Genomic DNA, 11,919 nt, shown 5'->3' with positions numbered 1-11,919 from the left:
TAAGAAAATTGTTGGAGAGACAATATTGAAATTTCAGTCAGTGCCAGCATGAATCAATAAGACAGTGAGTCCTAACCACCCCACTTTGGCTTAGCTCAGTTTCCAGTCCTCTGGACCATTGTCAGAAATATTCCAGAAAGGTAAGTGTTGCAAGGCACATCGTTCTTGTAAATGCACAGAAGTTCAAGGTCAGACACGACTCCCCAGGGGACAGGAGCAGAATATAAAGAGGATGTTAGATGCTAGCTGGAACACTGGACCAAGATTAGGAGACTAAGTTTCTACTTCTGACCTTTACTTGTTCTTTTTTTTTCCCCCAAAGATTTTATTTATTTATTTGTTTATTTGAGAGAGAGAGAGAGAGAGAGCGCAAGAGTCAGGGGAACAGCAGAGAGGGTGGGAGAAACAAACTGCCTGCTGAGCAGGGAGCCCAATCCACAGGGCTCAATCCCAGGACCCTGGGATCATGACCTGAGCCAAAGGCAGATGCTTAACCAACTGAGCCACCCAGGCGCCCCTGATCTTCACTAGTTCTTCAACCTTAAACAAGCTACTTAGCCTTTCAGAATCTTGTCAAATGGGCATAATGACACCAGACCCTCCCACCCCCAGTTTAACCTTCCCAGTGGCACACTAGGAAGAAGACAAAAGGGACACTGAGATTTGTAATGAGCCATTTCAAGAGTAGTGAGAGCATGGTAGTACCAGGATGACAGTTCTAGAAGCTGCCAGAACTATAGTAGCAGGAGAACAATTAGAGATGGTATAACATGAATCTAGAATAGGAATTAAGGGAAAAGCTGAAGATTGGGGCCAGATGGAAGAGGGGAGTAAATGGGAGAGGATGATAAGGGAAATGGGAAGCTGGGATGGTGGCACTGATAGATTTGCCTCTCCCGGGGCGGCAGGAGGGCCAGCCACCCCCAGAAAAGAAGAAGAAGAGGATGCCATTCTCTCCCTCTAAGTTGGAAGGTGTATTGCAAGGGAAGTGAGACAGCTCAAAGGGAAACCGCTGTGCAGTCAGGAGCCCAGCATGGATTTTGGTCCACAGTTACAGTCACTCAAACCACCACATCGTAGAAAGTAAGAAGTTTGATGAGAACTTCAGATATGAAAGGAATTGAAATTATCTCAGAAAATGTATAAGAGGAGGGGCACCTGGGTAGCTCGGTCGTTAAGCGTCTGCCTTCGCCTCAGGTCATGATCCCAGGGTCTTGGGATCAAGCCCCACATCGGGCTCCCTGCTTGGTGGGGGTTTCACCCTCTCCCACTTCCCCCTCTCCCACTTCCCCCTGCTTGTGTTCCCTCTCTTGTTGTGTCTCTCTCTGTCAGATAAATAAATAAGAACTTAAAAAAGAGAGAGAGAGAGAATGTATAAGAGGAAAAGGGCCAGGCCAATAAAAGCACTTTGTGGTGATATGGCTGCCTATGTAGAAAGCCAAAGGGGCTATTCCCTCTCCCTCCCTCTCCAGCCCTGCATGGATGTGCTGTGGCTCCACTCAGTTAGAAGCCCCTGGGATACGTACACAGGCCCAGCAAAAGCCATGACAGTGACGGAGGCCTGCGTCAGAAAGTGCGAGGCTGGGGGTTGTCGGGCAGACACTTTTCTTCAGCTCTTTTCAGTTCAGTTCAAGCCACTCTGTGGTAGGCACTGCGACACAAAGATGAGTAAGAAGAGTAAGAAGTCGCCCCCACCTTCCACGAAATTCTAGACGGAAGGAAAATAGGCATGCCAGCAAATCCACATGGAAAGAGAGCTTAGAAATGGCTTGGCAGGGGGCATGCTGGGGAGGAGGTCACGTACAGTAAAAAAAAAATGTGTTGGCTATGGAGGTCACTAACCCACATACAGATCTTTAATAAACAGTCTTTAGTTAAGAACTTTATTATGGAAATTGTCAAACATGCAAAAGTCGAGTGAATATTATACTGAACGCTCATGTACTCATCACAGAGCTTCAACAATGTGGCCAATCTTGTTGAATCTAGAGCATCCAGCCCTCAACTTCTCCTTCTGAATTCTTTTAGAGAAAATCCCAAACATAATTTCATGTAGAAATACTTCAGTATGTTACCTCCAAGAGATTAACACTCACGTGTACACACAGACACACACACACACACACACTCTCTCTCTCTGTAAACTAAATTTTACAAATATTGTGACGCAAAAGGGAGTTTTATATAAACAATCCAAGAATCTTTCACAATAAAAGCAAGACTGGCATTGTTATGTGCAAAGCCACAAGAGCCAGAAACAAGTACACACGTGTGTGCACACACACACACACATGCACACACAGCTGGGCCAGTAGTGCCCACAGAAACAACTGCTGAAGTTGGAGAAGTCGGTGAGGGATGGAACTTCAGAAAGGAAGGTAGAAAATGCAGATCATTTTCAGGTTGAAGAAAAGAAACGGGTAAACAAAGTTGGTGGGAGCAAACGAGTCAACAAGAGGCACAGGCAGAAACCACCAGGGAAAATTAGTCCTCGATGAGGAAAAGAATATAGAAAACACGGAAAAATAGCTACTTCTGAAGTTACTCAGAGGAATAATGGGGTGACAGTCTTGCGTTAGATGGAACCCAAGTCTGAGGAGGATATGACTGGCTTTGGGTGCCTATTGTGTTTTCAAGTGACTGTCTGGATGTCACTGGAGTGACCATCCCCTTCAAACAGATCAGATGAGTTCAAGCCCCCATCCTCCCCCACATGGATGCTCAAAGCCCTGCCACAATGTCTGTGAATCTCCAGGGAGTTATTATGGTCACCTCTGACTTCCAGTGAATTTGCTGTCCCTGAGTCCCGCCATCCTGATCTCATCCTGGGATTCAGGCCTTTTCCATAATTTTCCCAAAAGCCTACTGCAGAGGGTGATTAGCTGACCAAAAAGATTTAGCAGAGTTTATACCACAGGAACCAGAACCTGCAGTAGAATATTAGATTTCCCAGATTTTATGTGTATGACCTTCTATTACTTCCCACTCCCTCCAGCCCACGATTTTGTTCATTGCTCATTGTACCCCTGGCAAGCTTCTATTCCTCCCACCATCTTGCTGATGGCTTCCCCTCTCCCACCCCCCTTTCCTCACTCTCCAACCCTTCCCTTCCTCCTGATTTCTGTTCAGTTCCACATCAACAATTAGTACTTCTTATGTTACCCTGATTCCTGGAAAACACAGCCTGTGGGAGTCACCTTATCCCCAAATAATCACCCTGCTCCCACCAAGTCTGACATCAACTGTCAGGATGTCAACGTTTTCATCCAAATATGAAGGAATGGCTGAGTAATTGATTGATTAATTAATTCATTAGAAAGACTGAAGTGACTGAGAACTTGAGCCAAGAAAAATGAGCCAAAGGGAAAAGTGGAGACCTTCCAAAGGAAATGTTGAAGGACTGAAAGAAAAACACATGAAATTAGGGTGAACAGAGCTTCAGCTAAAAATACAGAATCCATGTAGAATTTTGAACCTGCTTTTGCATACAGTATTTCATGAACTCTTCACAAGAATCACAAGATGGTAGCTGTCATTATCCCATTTTGCAAATGACAAACATGAGCCTCAGGGAAGTTAAGAGATTCCAAGGTTTTGTAGTTTAAGTGGAGGAATTTCTCTGGGAATCTCTTAATCCCAAACTACAGCTGTCTCTGTGACCCCATGAGAACATAGGCTGGAACTAATGCTTAGGAGTCTCCAAACAGAGAGGATCTGGATGTAATTCTACTTTAAAAATAGAGCTGCATTTGGAGAGAGAAATCTGTGTGAACAGACTGGTTTAGGACTAATCAAATCCTTCAATAGGGGAAGAGCCATTCAAGTTCAGATTTTCAGGTTTTTGTTTAAAAGACACAGTATGGAAGTTTGAAAGATCATAGAAGCAAACCAGATTTGGAGAAAATAAATAATTTATAGATATGAACCCCCAAAAGAAAAAAAGAAAACCAAAAAAAAAAAAAAAAAAAGAGAGAGAGAGAGAGAAAAATGTCCACAGTCTTTAGTTAAGGACTGGACGCCTCCCTTGCGCACAATGAAGGTATGAGGCTAGAGGAGATGCCCACGATGCATCTTGGGAAAGGAGCCAGGGCAGTGGATAAACAACAGTGAGACACATAACAGAGATGTGAATGTTTTCTACAAGGGCTTTTCAAATCAAGCTAAATAATTGCAAGAGCAGTGGCCTGAGCCTGAGTCCTGGCCTCTCATCTTACTCCCTGAACAGCAGAGCTTCACCACCCACTCCCCCTTCTTCTCCAACTATCAGTCCCTAGGTTCCATGCAGTTGCTCAGCCACCAGGTCTGGCTGGCCAGCGTATATGCAGGTGCCCAAGGGCTCAAGCTCCCAGATCTCTCCATATCCCTCTCCACCAGCTTCTAGGAGCCTGGCCACTGAGCAAGGAGCCAGACATGGGGCTCTGCTGCTAGAGGTCTGGCAGGCATAGGGGGCATCCAGGTGAGAAGGAGATCATGCAAGACCTGAATGACTGCCTGGCCTCCTACTTGGAGATAGTGAGGAGCCTAGAGGCTGATAATCAGAGACCAGAGATTAAAATCTGGAAACATTTAGAGAAGGTCAGAGACTGGGGGCATTACTTCAAGACCATCAAGAGCTTAGGGCTCAGATTTTTGCAAATTCTGTGGCCAATGTCACAGACAGTGACGACTTCAGAGTTGACTCTGAGATGGAGCTGACCATTCACCAGTCTGTGAATGACATCCATAGACTCTGCAAGATCACTGATGACACCAATGTCACTCGGCTGCAGCTGGAGACAGAGGTCGAGGCCCTCAGGGAGGAGGTGCTCTTCATGTAGAACCATGAGGAGGAAGTAAAGGGTCTACAAACAAACTGCTTACTCTGGGTTGATGGTGGAGTTGGATGCCCCAAATCTCCGGACCTCAAGATCACAGCAGACATTGGGCCCAGTATGATGAGCTGCCTCAGAAGAAGCAAGAGGAGCTGGACAAGTACTGGTTCCAGCAGACTGAAGACAGCACCACAGTGGTCACCTCGATGACCGCTGAGATAAGAGCAGCTGAGATGACCCTCACGGAGCTGAAACATAAGGCCCAGTCAACCTGGACTTGATGAGAAAACTGAAAGCCAGCTTGGAGAACAGCCTGCGGGAGTTGGGGGCCCTCTACACGATGTAGATGGAGCAGCTCAGTGGGTCCTGCTGCACATGGAGTCAGAGCTGTCCCAGACCTGGGAATAGGCACAGTGCCAGACCCAGGAGTACCAGGCCCTGCTGAAAATCAAGGTCAGGCTGGACACTGAGATCACCACCCACCATTGCTTGCTGGCAGACGGGGAGGGTTTGTGTCTTGGTGTTACTCTGGACAGCAACAATTTCTTGCAAACTATCCAGAAGGCCAGTACCTGCAGGATTGAGGACAGCGATGTGGTATCTGAGACCAATGACACTAAAATTCTGAGACATTGAGGCAGCAGAAACAGGGTACCCTTTGGGGAGCAGGAAGTCAATAAAAAGTTCAGAGGTAGATAAATAGATAAATAGATAGATAGATGCAAAAGCATGTTTTGAACAACCTGTAGGCCCACTTCATGAACAGGCATACCAACAGGCCTCAGGCCCACATTTGCTCTGGTAGTTTTCAACCCTGCAGGACTCAATCATGCCACTATTATAATTACCAAAGACCTGTGAGAAAAGAAAAGAGGAAGATGGCACATAAATCTTCCTCATGAACAAAAGTTTCAGGATAGTTTGGGGAAAAAATGCAAGTGAATTGAGTCACCATAGGGTTGCTAAAATCAAGAAATTGTCCAAATTAGCCAGGACCATAACTATTAAAACATCAATTTATTATAAATAAAATTATCAGGTCAGTGATACAGGTCCAGAAAACTTTTTTTTTTTTTTTAAGGTCCATCAATTACTCAAGTTTAAATGCCATTACTTTAGAGAGAAGGGTATTTCCAGCCGATGCTAGCCATTTGAATTTCGTAGGTCTCAGATTCTTATAAGCAAAAATGCCAGAGATTGGGGTACCTGGGTGGCTCAGTCGGTTAAGCGTCTGCCTTCAGCTCAGGTCATGATCCCAGGGTCCTGGGATTGAGCCCCACATCGGGCTCCCTGCTCAGCGGGGAGCCTGCTTCTCCATTTCCTTCTGCTACCACTCCTGCTCTGGGCTCTCTTTCTCTCTTTCTGTCAGATAAATAAAATCCTTTTTTAAAATGCCAGAGATCATAAAGCGCAGAGTGAAAAATTTTATTATTTCTATTCATGCGATGTCAGAGATTGAAATTAATTTCTTAAAATGTAGGGAATTAGGTAAAAGAGTGAAGAACTGAAGTTATGCTCCCCTTTAAAGATTTCAGAATGATGGAACTTTTTTTCAATGACATAGAGAGAGCTGTCTAAAGGAATATAGCTAAAGCCCTCCAAGAATAAAATAGATCTTACCTCAGAAGCATTTAAGAGAGAGCACAGACAGATAAAAACCAAGGTGAAGACACTGGGGCGGAAACAGTGACATCAAAGAATAGATGAAGCAGAACGGGGGTGTTAAGAGCAGAACCAGGTCATAAAAGAACAAAAACACTCCATTCAAAAATCAAAGGTTTATGAAAAGAGACAGGATTGTTGCAAGTTGAAAATGGGCAGAATACAGTACCCAAAGAGAGCCCGAGATAATAGAAGGGTTTAACCAGACCGATCAAGTGCAAGGAAAGATTGAGCCATGCACTTGGCCATGGCTGCCGAAGAAAGGAGTGGCCCCACAGCGGACATGGTGGGTCAAGTGGTTCTCAGTGAGCCGGATCTGGAAGCACGGAAGCCCTCCTGGCTCAGGCAGACACGCGGTCCAGCTCCCCCACGCCTTTAAGAACTGAGCAAAGTGCTATTTTCAATGGCAGACACTTAAGGGGAAGGGGAAGTGAGCCCGATAGGGAAACAAGGAGCTTGTGGTACTTTACAAAGAAAAGAGGACACTGAGGACAAGTTGCCACTATCTTTAGAAGCACGGAGCAGGGGACTTTCGTAGGAAATTTTCCACACCATAACAGAATGCTCAACAAAGTGGAAAAAGAAAGCCTAGACTGGTGCAAAATCACAAAACAGGCCGGGGGGCTTAGAGGGGATAAATGACAATGGGGAAGAAGCGGGAGAGGAGAGATGGGGCTGGGGTCACAGAAGACCTGGGCAGATGATGGATGGTCTCTGCTGTGTCTCGGAATTGAGGGATATGAGAGCAGGGCCTGCGGTGGGGGTGCGGGGGCAGGAGTCAGCAACCCGGAGAAGTCAGCGGGAGCTCGGATGCGAGGATGATGAGGAACAGCTCACTCTGGGCAGAGCCCGGCTTCAGTTTCCACAGGCGGTAGCAGTCTGGCAGTTACAGAAGGCTTATGTCGGGGCTGACAAAATAAAATACAAGGTCATAAAAAAGAAAAACCGGGGAAATCTGATACTGTTGACGGGATGGACTGACGAAGAGGCTAGGCCCATGAGGATTTTTACTTCCAGGTTTGGCAGGTGTAGAATAGTAGCTATCGTGTTTTGAGAATTTACTCGTACCAAGGACCTTCTGTCCTTTTTTTTTTTTTTTTTTAAGATTTTATTTATTTATTTGACAGAGATCACAAGTAGGCAGAAAGGCAGACAAGGGAGGGGGATGTAGCAGGCTCCCTACTGAGCAGGGAGGCCGATGCAGGGCTTGATCCCAGGACCCTGGGATCATGACCTGAGCTGAAGGCAGAAGGTGTTTGTTTGTTTAAAGATTTTATTTGTTTGTCAGAGAGTGAGAGAGAGCAAGCACAGGCAGACAGAATGGCAGGTGGAGGCAGTGGGAGAAGCAGGCTCCCTGCTGAGAAAGGAGCCCGATGCAGGACTCGATCCGAGGACGCTGGGATCATGACCTGAGCCGAAGGCAGCTGCTTAACCAACTGAGCCACCCAGGCGTCCCGAAGGCAGAGGTTTTAACCCACTGAGCCACCCAGGTGCCCCAAAGACCTTCTGTTCTATCTATCCACGAATCTTTACAACAACATGTTTTATAGAGCCAAATTCATTGTTCAGAGAGATTAAGCTCTAGTCACCCGTATATTCTTTTCCTTTGACGTGGATATTTTTCTCTCATCTTTTTCCAAGGTATATATTACAACATTATTCATATTAAAAAACAACAAATGTCCAAGTAATTCTACTGTTAGGTATCTACCCAAGAAATAAACATGTGTCCACACAAAAAGTTGCATACAAATGTTCATAGCAGCATTATCTCTAACCACAAAAAATTGAAAACAACCCAAATGGCTACCAAGATAAATGAGTGAACAAGATGTAGTATATCTATACACGGGGATATTATTTGTCAAATGAGGTATGGAAGCCTCATATAGCATGGACGGATCCTGAGTACTTCGTGCTATGGGAAAGAAGCCAGTCATGAAGAACCAAATATTGTAAAATTCCACTTATATGAAAAGTCCAGAATAGGCAAATATATAGACACAAAAAGTAGATTAGGGGTCACTTGGGGCTGGGGGAAAGGGGGAAACAGAAGTTTGGTGGTGGCAGCTAAAGGCTATGGGGTTTCTTTTTAGAGTGATGAAGATATGCCAAAATTGATTGCACTTTTGCTTACACACCTCTGAAAATACTAAATGCCATTGAATTATATACTTAGGTAGGTGAGTTATATGATATATACATTACCTCTAAAAAACTGTTCCTGAGGTACCTGGGTAATGGCACTGGTTAAGCATCTGACTCTTGGTTTTGGCTCAGGTCGTGATCTCAGGGTCATGAGATCAAGCCCTGTGTTGGGCTCCTCGCTCAGCACAGAGTCTGCTTGAGATTCTCTCTCCCCTCAGCCCCTCCCACTTGTGCTCTCTCTTTCTAAAATAAATAAATAAATCTTTAAAAAAAAAAAAAACTATTACCAAAAAAAAAAAAAAAAGCAAAAACAAAACCAGAAAACTTGGTTTTGAATTCTCGGTCATGTGTCATGACACACCTAAAGAAAGTAATAAAAGTGACTCTGTTTTTACATTCCAGCTCCCTCCCGTGGCCCCATCCTCGGGCTCACTGTCCACAGTACTAGTGCCTGGCTCTGCCCCCAGCCTCAGACTAGACAAAGCAGCTGAAAGGCTATTCTTGAGGCTTGGACAGGAGCTAGAAGTAACAAGTGCCAGTATCTCATGGGAGAAGGGTGTTATTATAATTCCCCTTGGAGGGAAAAGGAAATATTTAATAAGATCATATCATTTACAAAAGAGCACTAGTATGTTGCAGAAGTAGGGTGTGAACCCAGACAGTCTGATGTCTCGGTAGGGACTGTGAACTGCAAGCTTCCAGAGACCAGGTGGGTTCTAAGAGTAGGACACCACATTCTTGCACACACTGTTAGTGGGACTGGAAATTGTAGCACACTTTCAGGGGGACAGTTTGGCAGGAGGCATCAAACATCAAAAATAGAGGCACACTTTTTGATCCAGCAACCCCACATTCAGAAATTTATGCTATAGAAACAGTCAAACAGGGGTCCCTGGGTGGCTCAGTGGGTTAAGCCTCAGTCTTCAGCTCAGGTTGTGATCTCAGTGTCCTGGGATCAAGCCCCACATCGGGCTCTCTGCTCAGCATGGAGCCTGCTTCCCCCTCCCTTCTGCCTGGCCCTCTACCTACTCGTGATCTCTCTCTCTCTCTCTTTCTGTCAAATAAATAAATAAAATCTTAAAAATAAAAAAGAAATCATCAAACAAATGAACAGATATATACTAACAGAAGGATTTTCATCAAGGTGTTATATACATAGTAATAGGCCAAAAAAAAATTTTTTTTAAGATTTTATTTATTTAGGGGCGCCTGGGTGGCTCAGTGGGTTAAGCCGCTGCCTTCGGCTCAGGTCATGATCTCAGGGTCCTGGGATCAAGCCCTTGGGCTCTCTGTTCAGCAGGGAACCTGCTTCTCCCTCTCTCTCTGCCTGCCTCTCTGCCTACTTGTGATCTCTGTCTGTCAATAAATAAATAAAATCTTCAAAAAACAATCCCTTTTAAACAATGTAAAATTGAGGAATCTTCTTCCAAGCCTGTTACTGAGCTATAATGAGAGCATGTAGAATTTTTAAAATTTGGGACACTGGGGAAGCTTCAGGCTTTTAGAAATGAATGGCTTGATTTATACCAACAAGAGAAGGAAAAACTGATCTTCTGAGACTGACTGGGAATCTATGGGATGTGTTTGATGAGCTCCTCACCTGTAACAGTAGATGGCCCGAAGTCCATTTTGTACAATGTGAAAGTTAAGATGGTCTTAGGTTTAGGAGACATCTGTTTCCACAAGAAGACTCTCTGGTTCACATCATATCATTGCCAATTCAGGGACCTGGTCACCCTACTGTGCTTAGAGTCTATAGAAATACATGTGGAGGGGCGCCTGGGTGGCTCAGTGGGTTAAGCCTCTGCATTTGGCTCAGGTCGTGATCCCAGGGTCCTGGGATGGAGCCTCGCATCGGGCTCTCTGCTCAGCAGGGAGCCTGCTTCCCCCTCTCTCTTTGCCTGCCTCTCTGCCTACTTGTGATCTCTGTCAAATAAATTAAAAAAATCTTAAAAAAAAAAAAGAAATACATGTGGAAATATTTAGAAGTAGAGGATCATGAACTTCAGATGGTTCAGACACAAAATTAGAAGTAGATCATATCTAGAGTACATTCATATGCGATTGAATGCTAATAAGAAATTTATCTGGTAAAGGACACACAGATCTTCCTTGTGCTCTTTTTATTTTTGTAATTTTTAAAAAATCTGATATTATTTATAAATCAAGTGTTAAAAGTGAAAGAAGACTTTAGGCCAGAAACTAAAAATACACTATTGCTTCTCAAATGGTAACATATCATCTTGGCGATATTACTGGCCTATGTCTGATATTACTTTATTTTTTTACAATTATTTTAAATAGATTATATGTTTATATGATTGAAAAATCTGACCACTGGGGCACTTGGGTGGCTCAATCAATTGGGCATCTGCCTTTGGCTCAGGTCATGGTCTTGGGGCCTTGGGATGGAGCCCCACATCAGCACCCCATCCAGTGGGAAGGCTGCTTCTCCCTCTCTCGGCTGCTCTCCCCCACAGTCCTACTCTCTCTCCCAAATAAATAAATAAAATCTTTTTAAAAAAAATCTAACACTATGAGAAGGTAGATACTGAGAAATGTCACTCCTGCCCCATCCCTGTCCACTTAGCTACCTCATATCTGCAGATAACTACATTTATTAGCTTCTGATTATGTATGCTAAAATATATCACTCCTCCCTTCCTTACAGAAAATGGGCTGTGCTGTACACACCATTCCGTGCTTTGCTCTCGCCCCCTAGCAGTATATCACGTAGATCTCTCCATTCTATCGCTTTAGGATATTATCTTTGTTTATAAAGAAAGAGCTCTACTAGCTGCTTCATTTATTTACACAGAATGTGTGCTCCACCCGAGGGCTTGGCTGTGGGTGAAAGCCTATGTGCTTTGCATTTACCTTTCACAGCTGACTCAAAAAGTCAGCTTCTGGGCTTGTCAAAGGTCAAATCCAAAATACCAAGACATTTTCTTAAATATTCTGGCCAGTTTTGAACATCAAGGAACAATAAAATTTCAGATGTGTTTCTTGAAAGAACACTGAAAAGATGGGCTGACCACAGAGTGTACTTACATTTTCATTGTTCCTTTTTTAAATGCCTCACTCTGGGAATTTCTAGACAATGTCAGTTTTGTGTTCTTGCTTTTTGCTCTATGTGGCTATAGCCCAGAACTGTCAGAAGAGATTAAGTTTTTATAAAAGAGAACTTTCTAAAGTTTTGAAATATTATGAGCAAATGAAATACTTTTTTTCTGCCCATAGTGCAATTCAGTTCAGTTCAACAGACATTTACTAGGCCTGGTATAAACTACCGAGCTTT

General features: G+C 44.2%; 1 pseudogene; it reads left to right on the top strand.

Moving 5' to 3' along the window:
* Positions 1–4,065: 4,065 nt before the first annotated feature.
* On the top strand, positions 4,066–6,051 carry LOC101688904 (annotated as a pseudogene).
* The last annotated feature ends 5,868 nt before the right edge of the window (positions 6,052–11,919 follow it).

The sequence above is a fragment of the Mustela putorius genome, unplaced genomic scaffold (assembly GCF_011764305.1).
Source record: "Mustela putorius furo isolate JIRA1106 unplaced genomic scaffold, ASM1176430v1.1 tig00003869_pilon_pilon_pilon, whole genome shotgun sequence".
Lineage (NCBI taxonomy): Eukaryota > Metazoa > Chordata > Mammalia > Carnivora > Mustelidae > Mustela > Mustela putorius.
This window is presented reverse-complemented; position numbering and strand designations above follow the sequence as displayed.